Source organism: Onychostoma macrolepis, chromosome 20 (assembly GCF_012432095.1).
Source record: "Onychostoma macrolepis isolate SWU-2019 chromosome 20, ASM1243209v1, whole genome shotgun sequence".
Classification (NCBI taxonomy): domain Eukaryota; kingdom Metazoa; phylum Chordata; class Actinopteri; order Cypriniformes; family Cyprinidae; genus Onychostoma; species Onychostoma macrolepis.
The window spans coordinates 31,413,644-31,429,629 of NC_081174.1; the positions used below are offsets into that span (position 1 = coordinate 31,413,644).

Here is a 15,986-nt window from a genome sequence, read left to right on the forward strand (position 1 = left end):
ATTACACAGGTGTTAAAAAGTTTGTGATGGCAAAATTTTCTAATGTTTTAGAAAGAAGTCTCTTCTGCTCACCAAGGCTGCATTTATTTAATCAAAAATGCAGTGAAAATTTTGAAATATTATTAGAATTTGAAATGGCTGCTTTCCATGTGTTCAGAGCTAAATTTGCAGCATCATTACTCCGTTTATATACTGTTTATAGAAATTTTGTGCAACCATACTTTTTCATTTGTATGTAAACAGGGTTGTGTTTTGATCACTGCTATACAGAAAAAAATAAGTAAATAAATACAAGAAAAATACAAAAAAAAAATTAAAATTAAAAAAATAAATTAAAAAAATAAAATACATACACATACATCAGAATATTCAAAAAATATATATTTAAATTTATTCTTATACATTTTTAAATATATTACAAAATATACATTATTAAATTATGTTACTAAATTCATGTTTTAATAAAAAATATTAAATCAATATAAATCTATCTTTGATCTCCAGGCTATTTCATCCACATTTGCATTTATCCAAAATGTATTTCAAAATAAATTTTGAAATATATTTTGGCATATGAAGGTTGAAACTAAATATATTTCCAATTTCAAAAATGGGAGCTTCCCTGTTTACAGCATGTATTTAGCATATATATATTAAATATATTTTGCCTAGTTCAGAAAGAAATACAGATATTTTTTGCTGAACGGGCTGGTTAAAGTGGGACAGAATGACGATTATTGATAATCTCTAGAATCTGATGTTTTCCAGTGAATTGAACAGATATGATTAGAAACACATCTGGATGTCACAGATTGTCTGTGAATGAAGACATTGTCACAGTTACAGACGCATCGCTCCGTAAAGAAGCATCTGGAAAGTACATGATGCATGTAATCAGCCGCTCGTTCCCTGAGAGAGATGTCGATCTCAGACGCCGCAAAACACACCAAATTCACAAACACGTCCTGCATCAGTGCACATTATTTTAAAGATGTTTCAGAATCTTTCAAAAAAATCAAATGCATTTTTTTTTTTGCATTTCTAGTCTTTTCTGCTGATGCCATATACTTCACATAATCTCACAATCCAATCGAATAAAAGTACAGCAATGCAGGCTTTTTTTTTTTTTTTTTACAGAGGTTTGTTTCGTTTGAAAGCCCATGGAATTCCCAACTAACAAAAAAATGCTTTGTGAATGTTCTTAAGTTATGAAAGCATTATTCCTGAATGTTCTTTGGATGTTCAAAATGCCCAGTTTTTAAATGTAACATGTTTAAATGTTACAGAGGAAACATGAACAGCATTGTATCATTTTGCAAACGTTACTTTTGAAAGTTCTCTGAACAAAGTAACGTTTAAAACACATTAGACAAACATCTAACTAAAATGTTTCAGAAGAATATTGGATGATGTATAAATAATGTTTCTGGAAGAAGGTTTGTTCGTGACTTTGAAAGAACCTTGCCAGAATGTTTTGAAATCTTTTCCTGTTACCTGGATTGAATACATTTACATTCATGAATTTAGCAGAAGGTTTTATCCAAACTGACTTGCGTTGCATTCAAGATATATATTTGATCAGTTCATTTATTTCCTGGGATTCGAACCCATGACCTTGGTGTTGCAAGCGCCGTGATCTACTGTTTGAGCTACATGAAGGAATAACGTGATTCATAAACATGTTTTGGTTTAATGAACTTGATGTGTGATGGCATTTGTGTATTTCTGTGCAGATGGAGCAGCTGAACTCAGACGCAGATGTGATTCAGTGGCACTAAAACTACATACAGAAGACAACAACAAACTGAGAGGAGCAGAAACACAAGTGAGAGAGAAACAAAATAAAACTCTTTCAGAGTGAATCTCAAGAAAGACATGGCAAGATCGCATTTCACCTCAAATTTATAAGGAAAAGAAGCCTGTTTTTCACGGAGACATTATTTCTCAAGGGCATTCAAGGACAAGGAAGTACTTATTTCTGTAATGAGTCATTTTTATGCAGTATATTATTTCTCATATTTTCTTTTTGAGCTAAAAAAATGTACCTTCTTAACTCTGTAAGGCCTGACATGTGAAGTAACAGTCCTATATTTGCTGCAGATGCTGATATTTCTGTGAGATGTTTATAACAGTGCAGCAGATACTGACATAAAATGATCTAAATATCAGTCATCGCTGATGATCAATACAGTATGTCTCAGTAAGATGAGATTGAAATGATCCAAACATATAATGTGAGATGAAGATCATTCCTCCGCTGAGGAACAGTGAAAGTAAAGCTCCTCAGAAGATCCTGATGATCAGATTTGAGACGCGCTGATGTTTCTAGAAAATGATTGATGGAGAATCAAGTAAAGCTGAGCTGCTTCAGTAAGTGTTCATCTGGAGATATGACTGCAGTTATTCTGACGCTTACTTGATAAAATCAGTCCAGATTTGAGACGAGAAGCTTCTACAATTACACTAAAAGAGCTTTTACTGGATAAAAAACAAACAAAAGGCATGGAGTAGATTGTGTGTGAAACAGCAAAGTTTGATTATTTAGAGACCTTAGAATTTGAGTCAAAAACTGTGTGTTGAAACGAATGCTAATCGGCTCCAAACTAGTGGACAAACAAACATTTCTCAATTTTTCTGGACAAGTTTGAAATTGCAGCATCGCAGATAATTATTTCTTCCCCAAAAAGCAATGAAATAACACTCAGGTTGAGTCCATAAATCATAGAGTCGAGCCGAATGTTCCAGAAGCTGCTGGGGAACGGACGAATGTAAAGCTCAAGAACTGTGAAGCTCATCTGATTATCTATTTATTACCAAACACCGGCGGATCTGCTGTCCTCACAGTAGTGCTGAGAGCAGCAGTGTGGGCTCGGCTGATCTCTCGCGGGACTCTCTTGTCACAAGCGTCCAGCTCCGTGGGAACAAGAAGGAGCTCTGCTTTTACTGAGGATGGATGAGACGATACGCCGCTCCTCTGAGGATTGATCACATGCTGTTGTGTCCTGCTGGAAGCCGAACCGGTGGAGACAATGGTGCTATAGAGTTCAGGCTAAAATAAAACTGCTGTTTCAGACTGAAACTGTATAAACAGATGTGAATGCAAAGGCTTCAATGCACTGTATACTGAAAAAAATGATACTAAATTTAAGGTAAGTGCACTTACCTTAAAAAAAAAAAAAAATAAAATTCAGCAATTTTTTAAATTTAAACGTAGCTAAAATAAATTGATTGCAACCACTTACACTCTTAAAAATAAAGGTGCTTCACGATGCCATAGAAGAACCTTTTTTGTCTAAATGGTTCACAAAAGCTTCTTTGTGGCGAATTAGGTTCTTCAGATTATAAAAAGGTAAGAAAGTGGAACCAAAAATGGTTCTTCTATTGCATCACTGTGAAGAACCTTTTAAGCACCTTTTTTTTTTTTTTAAGAGTGTACCTTAAAAAAATTTAGTAAATTCAATGAATCATATTTTTCAGTTTTATGTGGTTTTGTGAATGTGGTGATGCATTGCATTTACCGTCTCTTTCAGCTCAGCTACCGTCTTCATCTGTGTTTTTAAGTAACTAAAACAGTAATGCATTACTTTACAGGAAAATATCCAAGTTACTTTTTCAAATAAGTTTTTTTTTTTTTTTTTTTGTGAGTGAAGAGAAAGTATTGAACTCTATTCTTCATGCAGTGCAGATTGGCAGCAGCTGAAAGGTTTGTTTGAGCTTTTTGATGTACATTCCCTTCAACCTGAGGCTTATTCATTTTGAGTGTGTGTGTGAATGGGTTTTTACATTTGCCAAAACAGCACGTTTTTATATAAAAAAACAAACAAGCCAGCACAGGCCAAATGAGGAAAAAGTAAAACAAAAGTAATGTAACACAGTCAGTTACTTTTAGGGAGTAATGCCTTACTCTTAAAAGTAACTTTCCCCAACATTTATCTTAAAAGAGTAACAGTTAAACTCTTGACATGTTTATATCTAGTATACCTGGTTATAAAACAAAATTAAAAAAGGTCATTGTGATTTCTATCTCAAAATTCCAAATTTTTTCACAATTCTGACTTTTTAAATCAGAATTCCTATGGAAATTGCAAGAGAGAGATCAAGAAAAGGCCAAGAGATCCGAGGAAGGTCTTGTGAGATGAAAAGCTGCAATTGCCTTTTTTCTTTGGCAAAATATAACAAAATAGAAAACTGAAAACTTACAAATAGACCAAAAAATAAGATTCATCCATATATGAATTGTGAACTATATTCAGTCTTCTGAAGGCTTATGATAGTTTTGTATGCAGCTCTAACATCATATAAAAAACATGTCACCAACAGGTTTGATGTCAGTGATGTTTGATGTAATCGGCATGCAACTTGACACAATACATTAAAAAGTGTATTTCATTTGAAATCTTCAGCTGAGGGAACTTTTGCAATGATAACAAAGACTATCTCATACACAGCATAATATGACTTCAGTCTTGGATTGCAGTGCAAGAGACATACGGACCACTGATGGCTATTTTGATGCCATAACAAGTCTCTTCTTTCAGACTAGAGGGAGGAAATCATCCGAAATGCACATTTAAGTGTTTATTTCATTGCAGTTCATCTATTTGTGCCTATTAGATTTCAATTCCAATATATATCCTTAAAAGTAGCACTTACACCAAAACTTAGTTTTATTCCTTTCTATATTCTAAAGATTTTAACTGAGGGGTTTGTTCATATATCATAACATAACACTTTATTCCTATAAACTGAAAATGTTGGCAGTTTTTTTTTTTATTATTTATTTATGGAGTGATGAAAAGAGAAATTCAAAACCCCCGCTGTAGAAACGTTTAACTCTAATATGTCAACAAAACCAAACAAGAATTTTGAACCAATGTTCAGATGTCTGGAAATGTACTGTATGCAAATTAGTGCATATTTTAAGTAAGCAATGCATCATTTGCATATTTAAACATGAAATTTCAGCTAGAAAATAATTCTATTGTGATACAATTTTCATCCGATTCACCTACTTTTTCCTTTTATATCCCACAGTAAAAAAATATCTGCATACACGTTTGAAACGACATGAGGGTTAATAAAAAAACATCATTTTTATTGGTGCATGAACTTCTGGTTTAAAGGTCTTATGATGCATCGGCTTGCAGTGATTTAATAGCTGTCAGAGTCAAGACGTTTAGTATCTCAGTGGCATTTGCTGCTTGCTTGGTTTGATTTTCTACAGAGGCCAAAAGGACATACAGCTAGAGACCACCGGCTTTACCGACCATTCCCCGAAGACCAGGCCTTTTACCTCCGGATGCTCCTGTACACTTACAGAGCACTTTATCTGATCCCCATCATGCATCCCTGAGATCCGGCCTTTTTCTGTACCCTGTAAAGTCTTAAAGCTTAATAATTGTTGAAATCTTCCAGCTGGAATAGCAACGGGCCGTCTGAAACACACTGCTTACTGTAGATAAACAATAAGAGCAGACCTTTGGCCTGCACATACTGCCTCATTTGATCAGGTCTTCATCTCTTTAAAGTAGCAGCGATTGCATCTCAGACGGTATTAGCGCAGCCACGGTGCGTCATTAATCTCGCACCGTAATGAGTTCCTGGGCATGTTTACTGTCGGAGAGCTTATGAAATCAAAGAGGAGTTGCCACATGAACGCTGACTTCCACATCACAAACAGGAGTTTTATGATGCTCATAAGATTATGCTCGCCTAGAATAAAGTAGAAAGTTGCAGTGAAATGCAAATCAAACATCCTATGTTGCTGCGGTTTAATCTGGTAACTATATTTACACTAATTGCTGCATTAGATACAATGCAAGTGCAACACTAATCAAATGTTTAGAATAGTTAAGCTTTTTAATGGTTCTGAAAAAAGTCTCTTCTGCTCACCAATGCTGCATTTATTTGTTGAAAGATACAGTAAAAATTGTGAAATATTATTATAGTTTAATAGAAGTCTTTTCTATGTGAATATGTGTTAAACTGTAATTTATTTCTGTGATGCGCAGCTGTATTTTCAGCATCATTACTGCAGTCTTCAGTGTCACATGATCTTCAGAAATCATTCTAATATGCTGATTTGCTGCTCGAGAAACATTTCTGATTATTATCAATGTTGAAGACAGTCGAGCTGCACAATATTTTTGTGGAAACGGTGATACACTACCATTAAAAAAAATAAAAATTAAAAATCTAATTAAAAAAAGAAATTAATACTTTTGTTCGGCAATGATGCATTGATCAAAAGTGACAGTAAAGACATTTATAATGTTACAAAAGATTTCTATTTCAAATAGACGCTGTTCTTTTGAACTTTCTGTTTATCTCTGAATCCTGAAAAATAAAATGTATCACAGTTTCCGCAAATATTTGGTAAGAATAATTGCAATAACTATTTTTACTGTATTTTTGATCAAATAAATGCAGTCTTAATGAGGAGAAGTGACTTCTTTCTTTAAAACATTTAAAAGTCTTTTGACCTTTTGTGGAGCAATTTAGCAGCTGGTTTAAAGACAGGAAAGAGCACATGATAAATATGTTCAAAGGGATGCATTGTATTGGCTATAAGCACTTGTGTGAAGCACATATCAGGCAGTAGTGTTCATGAAATGTCTGACATTGCTAATCACATGTTATACAGCAAAGCAAGCAACCACTCTAATTGGCTTACTAATAAAGCACTAGCATGAAGTTTCTGTATGCATATCTGAGATTATTAACCATGATCCACACGTGTCTTACGCGGCCCTGGAAGATACAACATCAAAGCGTGTTCCTGATGAGCTCGACTTTCAGGATGCATGATGAGAAAGAGAAATCAGGCCTGATGCATGATGTGTCGTGGATTTGCAGACTCGGATCAAGGTTGTGAGGTTTCATGTTACATTAATGCATAAAATGCGATTCAAAAAAGGAGAGTTTCCAAATGAATTTTGCCAAACAACAAAGACTCTATCGGAGACAAATGAGGATCATGGGAAAAGGCGTTTCAATGTCTCTCATCTGCATAAAATGATTTCCAGAGTGCGTTTCCTCATGCATTTCCATTCAAATTTGAGTAAAACACCAAAAATAAGTGAAGGCTCTTAAGCGGGGATAAAAAGAGGTTGGGTAAGGCTTATTCAGCCTGATTCTGGGTCGTGCAAAACAGGAGGGCAATTTTCTAAGCTCCATAAACACAGGTAATAAACTGTTTCTTTTCATGAGAGCTTTTCAAGATGATTTAGACCTGGAGGAGAGCATAAAACACACAATCTCAGGGTAAAAAGCTTCTCACATTGTTGCAGTCATAATAGATAAAACTCCGTCCGTGGAAGTTTATTCCCGAGACAGGAGCCGAGCGTCCATCCCAAACGCTTTTAACAGCAATGCGCTGAATGAGATGCAGCTGTCACTTCAAATAGCATCTGAAGAAAAGGCTTCAAAACGACTTTAGCTCTTGTAAATGTGTCTGAATCTCTTTTCTGTCTTTTACTTCTATGATGAAATGTCAGTCATATGTCAGAAAGACGTTACGCTCGTCCCGTTCCAGATTCCTTCATCACGCAGCGACTAATGCGACGTGACGGAGATCTTCCGTGTGGAAAAAAGAGAAGAGGGTAAATGCAATTTTGCAGTTTTTCAATTAGATGTCATATAGAGACCTGCATGAGTGTATAGAAACATGGAGAACATTCAATGTCAGTGGAAAATACAATAAATTACAAAAGGAAGTGGAAATGATGAGGCCAAATGCGTTTTGACTTGATCCAAAAAAAAAAACAGTAGAAATATGGTTTTAGCATATGAGTGCAAAGAACATAAACTTGTTCTTAGACCAACTTTTAGTTAAAAAAGTATCATGAGAAGCTGATCTGCTTCAGAAAGTTTGAAATCATAACCACAAATTCATGCTAAAAATGTGCCAAATTTCATAGCTTTTTCTATGGGCTGCCATAGACTTAAAGGAAGATGAATTTACTCACCCTCAGTTCATCTGAGATCAGGATGAGTTTGTTTCTTCATCAGGTTTGTAGAAATGTGTCGCTGCATCAGTGTCTCAGCAATGGATGCTCTGCAGTGAATGGGTGCCGTCTTAATGCTTAATGTTTCATCTTTTGTCTTCTCCAGATGTTAACTGATGGACTGGAGTGGTGTGGATTATTGTGATGTTTTTATCAGCCTCTCATTCTGACGGCAGAGACACATTTCTACAAACCTGATGAAGAAACAAACTCACTCTAATCTCTAAAGGCCTGAATCTAGTTTATCACTAATGTGGTGCATTTGAAAAAAACTTTGATGCTTTATTTGTTTTTGTTTAAATGCGGAAATTAAACTCGTCTCAAAGGGTTTTAGTGCCTGAGTGAAAGTATGTAAAATACGACCTAATGTAAATCTAATCTCAGCACGCGCTGCAGACAAAAACAATCATTTACCACTCAATCCGCAATACTTACTATTCATGGAAAATAAATATGTTTATACAAAGCATGGTAAAAATTAACAGCATTTCTCTGCATGCATGTGTGAACATATTTAACAAACGCGAGCGGTGACTTTGACTTGATTCATATTTCAGTTGCTTAAACATACTTCATTGTGTGGTTTTATTGCTCATAGACTCTTATTTTCTCTATTGTTTATTCCTGCGTAATCACACACACCGTCTTTGGCAGAAGAAAAAAGATTACAATGTTAATGAATTTGGATGGTTTAAACATTTTTCTGAAAGAGATGCTGATTAACTGTGTCAAATCACATATTCATATGGTTATGACTTTGACTGGGCCAGAGCTGAACAAACACTATTACTACTATTATTATTTTTTACAATTTTGTTAATAATAATAACAACAACAGTAATAATAATTATTATTATTACTATTTATGATGATTATGATGATTTACAATTACTCTAATTATAATGATTTATTATTTACTATTATTTACAATTACTCTAATTATTATAATTATATTTATTATTATTTACAATTATTATAATGTTAATTATAAATATTATTATTAACATGTATTATTATTATTATTTTTTATGATGATTATTGTTATTTACAACACCAACAACATTATTATTATTATTATTAGTAGTAGTAGTAGTAGTAGTAGTTTTATATTTATTATTATTATTATTATTAACATCATCATTATTGACTCATTTATGTGTATATTTCTTTTAGGAGAAACATCTGAGATAAAGCTGTTAGTGCAGCAGAACTCCTGAGCATCATCTGAGTGGAGCGTAAGCTAAAGTGTATGTAAGCGTATTATTTCTGCAGGATTCTTTGGTCGTGATGTAGCCTAAAAAGCCAGAGGCTCGTGGGGGCTGATGCCGCTTCATGAGGATGGAGCCCACGGGCCGCTGCTGTAGATGTGCAGTGGAGTGTGTCAGACGCCGGATGAGATGCACCATCTGAATATATCACTGAATCATGGCACACTCGCTCTGCTGGTTGCCAGGGCGTTGCTGCATGGTTGCTAGGGTGATCTGTGTGGTTGCTAGGTGTTTTTTCCTGTCTCACATATGGCTCAGGCCCCTCCTTTAATTATTATTATTATTATTACTATTTTTTTTTTCAAAACTACAGTAAAATGAGTACATTTTACAATAAATACTATTTCAGATTTTCTACATTAAAATTTCATTTAATTCAGTGTTTCTTTGCTATTTTGAAATTTACTTGCAGTTTCTGACTGAAAATGCCGTTTAACTAATAAAGTTAAAACAAAAATTATAAAAATGTACACAGTAAAAAAATAAGATTGGTTGAAGTTATAAATAAAACATTGATCGAGTACATTTTACAAGAAAACCATTGATTGTTTGAGTGCATTTTACAAGAAAATACTCTTGTTTTTTCTACATCAAAATTTCACATTTAATTGCATGAGTTTCTTGTGTTTTTGCAATTGTTTATGAAATTTATTAGCAATTTCTGAGTGAAAAGTTTGCATTTAATTAGCATTCAATTTAATAATTAATAAAAAAGTGAAGTTTTCATGTCTAAAATTTGAAGTTATAATTTATAGTAACAATAATAATAATAATTAGTAGTAGTAGTATTTAAAGTTATGATAATAAATATTTTAATTTAATATTACTACTAATAATAAGTTATTGAAAACTGCATCATATTGTAATATGAAATACATGATCATACTGTTATAAAGTACTATTTACATACTAATTGTACTATATATTAAAAAATAATAATAATTATAATAATTAAACCCAGCAAGTTACTAATGTTTATCCTTAAAAATTTTCACATTCACACATTTAAAAAGTAAAACTAATGCAGGTTGCATTCGCAAATGCTCGTTAAACTCGCAGTGATTGAGTTCAGATCATTTACTGTAAACCGAGAAACTCTCTGCTGCTGAAAGCATCAGATCAGGAGCTGCTGGTGTGTAAATAAACACAGTGCCTCGATTCCCTTTTAAACACGCAGCGCATTAGACTAGATAGTTATTTAATCAAATATCAGCCTTATATCATAGCTATACATGCATTTTAATTTTACATTGCACAGAATTAATTAGCAACTTGCGAAAACCCCATTTGGGAATCCAGCAGATGAAAATGTGAAGTATGATCACTAGTAAAGTAACAATGCATGTTTATAATGTATACAGAATGTTGCATTTCATGATGTAGTGGAATAATGAGCGTTTTCTGTGTTTTTTGTTCTGTTCTCACGTCTATCGTCTCTCCGTGTCACACAACAGCGCAGCGGCCGCGCTCTGTTTTTCAGCTTTACTGCGGGTCTCTTGGGCACCTTTAGCTTGATTAAAATCTATCACCTCATTCCCTGGTTCAGCGAGCTCATTTACGCTTTCTTCATGGAAGTTTGGCGGGACATCGCTCCCTAAACGCTCACTCTTCTCTTGCTGTCAAATTATCAGCCAAAAGCCATATCCCTTCACCATGATATAGTGCCGTACCTATTTTCACCTGTGTAACATTAGAATATTCCTAGTGAAGCCCGAGGCGTGAATTTCCGATGGGTTAAAGCAGAGCCTGCTCTCTTTGAGGAGAGAAGATGAGTATATGTTCAGCGAGAAACACACACACTTTGGCTTTAAATGCTCCATCTCGAACCTTCTTGCTCTGATTTAGGTCACCAAGGTCAACAGTTTTGTAGCTTTGAAGGAAAAGTTCAACCAAAAAAGTGAAATTGAATGGGACATATTCAGCCAATGTTCATTTTTGGGTGACAGATAGTGACAGGTTTCATTGCAAATGTTTTCTAATTGTTGCAAATATAAAAGAGTTATGCAGCTGAAGCCTCTCGTGTTTGTCCCTGAGCATCGGATATTCTTTCTTGGCCTTTAACTATTTAACTTGAACAGTTTCTGTGTTTAAAGTAGAATTTGTACGAGCCTGACCTTTAGTTAAACAGACCGAGTTTTGTTCATTTCTTTTTGTGTCCAAGACTTTAAAGTCTACATGAATTGATGTTCAGGCTAAAAGAATGAGACTTTTAAAAAAAAAAAATTATCTATGAGGAATTCATTGGATGATGAAAAGTGTCTCTATGAGAGCTAGATGAAAAATAAGAGCGACTGATGAAAGATTATGAAGACAAATGTTTTTTTGGGGTTTTTTTAGAATAAATGAAGTAATCGTGCACAACCTGAAACTTGATATTGACTAAAGCTTAAATAACTATAAAAATTCACACTCAGATTCTGTGGTTTCAGTGATGCATGAGACAGAATGAAAAAAAAAAATGGTGAAAAAATTTTAACTCTACATCTGTAAATTTGTTTACAAAGAAACAGCAAGAAAACGTGGAATTAAATTTAAAATGTTGATGTAGAAAAGCTGAAATAGTATTTCTAGTAAAATATATTCTAATAATTGTTGTTTTTATTTACAACTACAGTGCACATTTTTATAATTATTTAAAATTAACTTTACTAATTAAATGCAAAGTTTTCACTTAAAAATTGCTAGTAAATTTCAAAATTACAAAGAAACAGCAAGAAACACTGAATTAAATGTGAAATTTTGATGTAGAAAAACTGAAGTAGCATTTTCTTGTAAAATGCACTCAAAAAATCTTTGTTCCCTTTCAGTCGGTGAATTGGGATCTCGCCAGAGAGATGGAGGAGACTGCTCATCAGGAGATGGTGACCGCACCACTCCCTCCCCTGGAGGAGGACCGGGTGGAGAATCTTTTGTTTCATTTTGTTTTGGTACCCAAAACTTCAATAAAAGAGCAGTTTCCTCAGTCTCTGGGTCTCAAGAGGAGGAGAGTGGTGAACCGTGCATCACGGGATCACTTCCCTCCTCCTCTCTCGCCAGCAGGCAGCGGTTAGTTGTCCAAGAGCACCCCTCCTGCCCATTCGTGGAACCAGGTAAGGGCTGTTGCACTCGAGTCCTCGCTTCATGGCTGTCACAGGCCTCAAGCTGGGCTCCTGCGTTTTCTCCGGCACAAAGAGGAATCAGGTGAGTGTCACATTTCACACCCAGACCCCGCCCCCTACCGTCACAGGCTGATAAAGTCAGCCAGGTCCCTGTGTTCCACCACGCTGCCCCACCACGGGTACGGTCGCGGTCTCTTGGAGCCTGGCTAGCGCTCCCCAGTCCGTCACGGTGGCTCCTGCGGACCGTCAGACTTGGCTACGCGATTCAGTTCGCCCGGCATCCCCCCAGGTTCAGGGGCATCCGGTTCATTTCAGTCAAGGCCGTTGATGCCCCTGTTTTGCGTGCGAAAATCGCAGTCCTGCTGGCGAAGGATGCGATAGAGCCGGTCCCTCCAGCCGATATGAGATCGGGGTTTTACAGCCCTTACTTCATTGTGCTCAAGAAAAGCAGTGGGTTCCGACCGATCTTGAATCTGCGAGTTTTAAACCGTGTACTTCCCAAGCTGCCATTCAAGATGCTGACGCAGAAATGCATTTTTGGGTGCGTCCGTCCCCAAGATTGGTTTGCAGCGATCGACCTGAAGGACGCGTACTTTCATGTCTCGATCCTCACGCGGCACAGGCCATTCCTACGGTTCGCGTTCGAGGGTCGGGCATATCAATACAAGGTCCTGCCCTTTGGGCTGTCCCTATCGCCTTGCGTCTACACCCAAAGTCGCAGAGGCGCCCCTTGTTCCCTTGAGAGAACAGGGTGTGCGCATCCTCAACTTTCTTGACGATGGCTCATACTCGCACAGTCTTGCGAGCAGTTGTGCACACACAGGGACCTAGTGCTCAGGCACCTCAGCCAGTTGGGTCTTAGGGTCAACTGGGAAAAGAACAAACTCGTGCCAACACAGAGGATCTCATTCTCGGCATGGAGTTGGACTCGGTCACGCCTCACCCAGGAATGTGCTCAGTCGGTGCTGAAATGCCTCAAGACTTTATCAGGCAGGACGGCGGTCCCACTGAAACTCTTTCAGAGGCTCCTGGGGCATATGGCTGCAGCTGTGGCGATAGTTCTGCTCCATATGAGACCGCTTCAGCACTGGTTCCATGGCAGAGTCCCGAGGTGGGCGTAGCAACGCGGTACTCACCGGGTTCAGATTACACCGGCCTGCCGCAAATCCTTAAGCCCGTGGACAGATCCCTCGTTCCTTCGGGCAGGAGTGCCCCTGGAGCAGCTATCCAGGCACGCTGTGGTATTCACGAATGCCTCGGCCACCGGCTGGGGAGCCACGTACAATGGGCACGCAGTGTCAGGGGTATGGATGGGTCCCCAACTACGTTGGCATATCAATTGCCTCGAGTTGCTGGCAGTACACCTTGCCCTGAGTAGCCTCAGGTGGCGCCTTCAGGCAGGGACGTTCTGGTCCACACGGACAACACTGTAACCGTTGCGTACATCAACTGGCAAGGCAGTTTACATTCCCATCGCATGTCGCAACTCGCCCACCACCTCCTCCTTTGGAGTCAGAAGCATCCGAGGTCCCTTCGGGCCATCCACATTCCAGGAGTGTTCAATCAGGCAGCCGACGAGCTGTCTCGAGCAGCATTTCCAGGAGAGTGGAAACTCCAACCCCAGGCGGTCCAGCTGATTTGGAGACGGTTCGGAGTTGCTCAGGTGGACCTGTTTGCATCTCCAGAAACCACCCACTGCCAGTGGTTCTACTCCCTAACCGAGGCAACGCTCGGCACGGATGCACTGGCACACAGCTGCCCCCTTTGAGCCTTTGCAGTCCGTCGAGTTAAAGTTTCTCTCTATGAAAACCCTACTCCTGACGGCATTGACCTCGATCAAGAGGGTGGGGGACCTGCAGGCATTTTCGGTCGACGAATCGTGCCTTGAGTTTGGGCCGGCTGACTCCAGTGCAACAATGAGACCCTGGCCCGGCTACGTGCCCAAGGTTCCTACCACTCCCTTCAGGGACCAGGTGGTGAACCTGCAAGCGCTGCCCCTCGAGGAGGCAGACCCAGCCCTGCGACAGTACGTGGATATAATTCAGAGCTTCAGGACCTCAGAACAGGACAGCAGAAGGGGAAGGTTGTCTCCAAGCAGAGGATGGCCCACTGGATAGTGGATGCCATCACCTTGGCCTATGAAGCACAAGGTGTGCCCTGCCTGCTCAGGTTGCATGCTCTCTCCACTAGGGGTGTCGTATCGTCCTGGGCCCTGACTCGTGGTGCCTCGCTAGCAGACATCTGTAGAGCTGCGGGCTGGGCGACTCCTAACATGTTCACTAGGTTCTATAGCCTGTGTGTCGAGCCGGTTTCCTCCTGTGTTCTCACCTCAAATGGGTAGTGGCACTGAGAGGCCCTGTTCAGAGTCGGCTTGCGGCATCCTTAACGCCTAAATTCTCCAGAGAGTTCCCTGACCGGGCAAACCCTGTTGAGTCCTCCAGCACTCCAGCGGCCAGACGTGGCGGAGCGTCCGGCGCCAGGCCTTTCAGCCAATGAATTCTTGAAATCTGGTGTGAAGCTAGTGCCCATATGAGTGACCCTGTTGGGTTCCCATATGTATATTCCACGGTACACTTGCTAGGGCCATGTTTTCCCTGGCAGACTGCATTCTGCCATCTCTAATTGATGCAGCCTGAGCCATCTCAGAGACTTCCATGTGCAATATGGCCCTATGGGGTTACTTCACATGAGTAAATGTCACTTAACCCCCTCTTAACCCCCTGCTGGAAGGGCATGCTTTCCCAGTGTATCCAAGTCCTACTGTTTGGGTTGCTCAAGGAACAGCAGTATTTGACCTTCTCTGTGTAGAGCCCGGTCCTATCGTCTGCCCTATAGGAAGGACCAGGAGGCCTACACAGGGCACTGGATTGACAAGCTCCTGTGGCGCTTTGGTAGGGATCCCAATTCGTCGGTCACCGACGTGACTCGTAGTGACTAACTGAAAGGGAACGTCTCGGTTACGTATGTAACCCTCGTTCCCTGAAGAAGGGAACGGAGACGTCATGTCCCGTTGCCACAGTTGCTGTACCACCGCTGAGCTGCCGGGTCACCGGCTCGGCTCCTCAGCGAAATAATGAATTAATGCAGTGCACCTGCTGCCTCTTATACCCGTGCTGCGGGGTGTGGCAGCCAGATGCGGAATCTGCATGCCAATGTCCATTGACTTGTTTAGTTACACTTGAAGTGGTTTGGTCTCTCTGGTGAGATCCCAATTCATCGGTCACCGACGTGATGTCTCCGTTCCCTCCTTTAGTGAACCAGGGTTACATATGTAACCGAGATGTTTTTCAATGCAACTTAAAAAAAAAACTTTTTTTTTTCTTCCTTTTTTATTAAGATATTGCTAGTAAATTTCACAAACAATTACAAACAAACGGCAAAAAAATAAAAAACTGCAATAAACACTTAATTAAATGAGAAATTGCAATGTAGAAAAACTTGTATTTTTTTGTAAAATGTATTTAATAATTGTTTTATTTACAATAAACATTTTTTTTAAGTTGAATTTTTTAATTAAATGTAAAATTTTCAATCAGAAACTGCTAGTAAATTTCACAATTACAAAGCAACATTAAGTTAAATGTGAAATTTTAACGTAGAAAAGCTGAAATAGT

General features: G+C 38.5%; 1 long non-coding RNA gene across 1 annotated transcript in view; it reads left to right on the forward strand.

The window, feature by feature from the left end:
- LOC131527779 (uncharacterized) overlaps positions 1-2,087 on the forward strand; it is a 49,830-nt gene extending 47,743 nt beyond the window's left edge. Inside the window, exon 3 of the long non-coding RNA XR_009267742.1 lies at positions 1,734-2,087. This is a non-coding gene — a long non-coding RNA (uncharacterized LOC131527779). The remainder of the gene's footprint in view (positions 1-1,733) is intronic.
- The last annotated feature ends 13,899 nt before the right edge of the window (positions 2,088-15,986 follow it).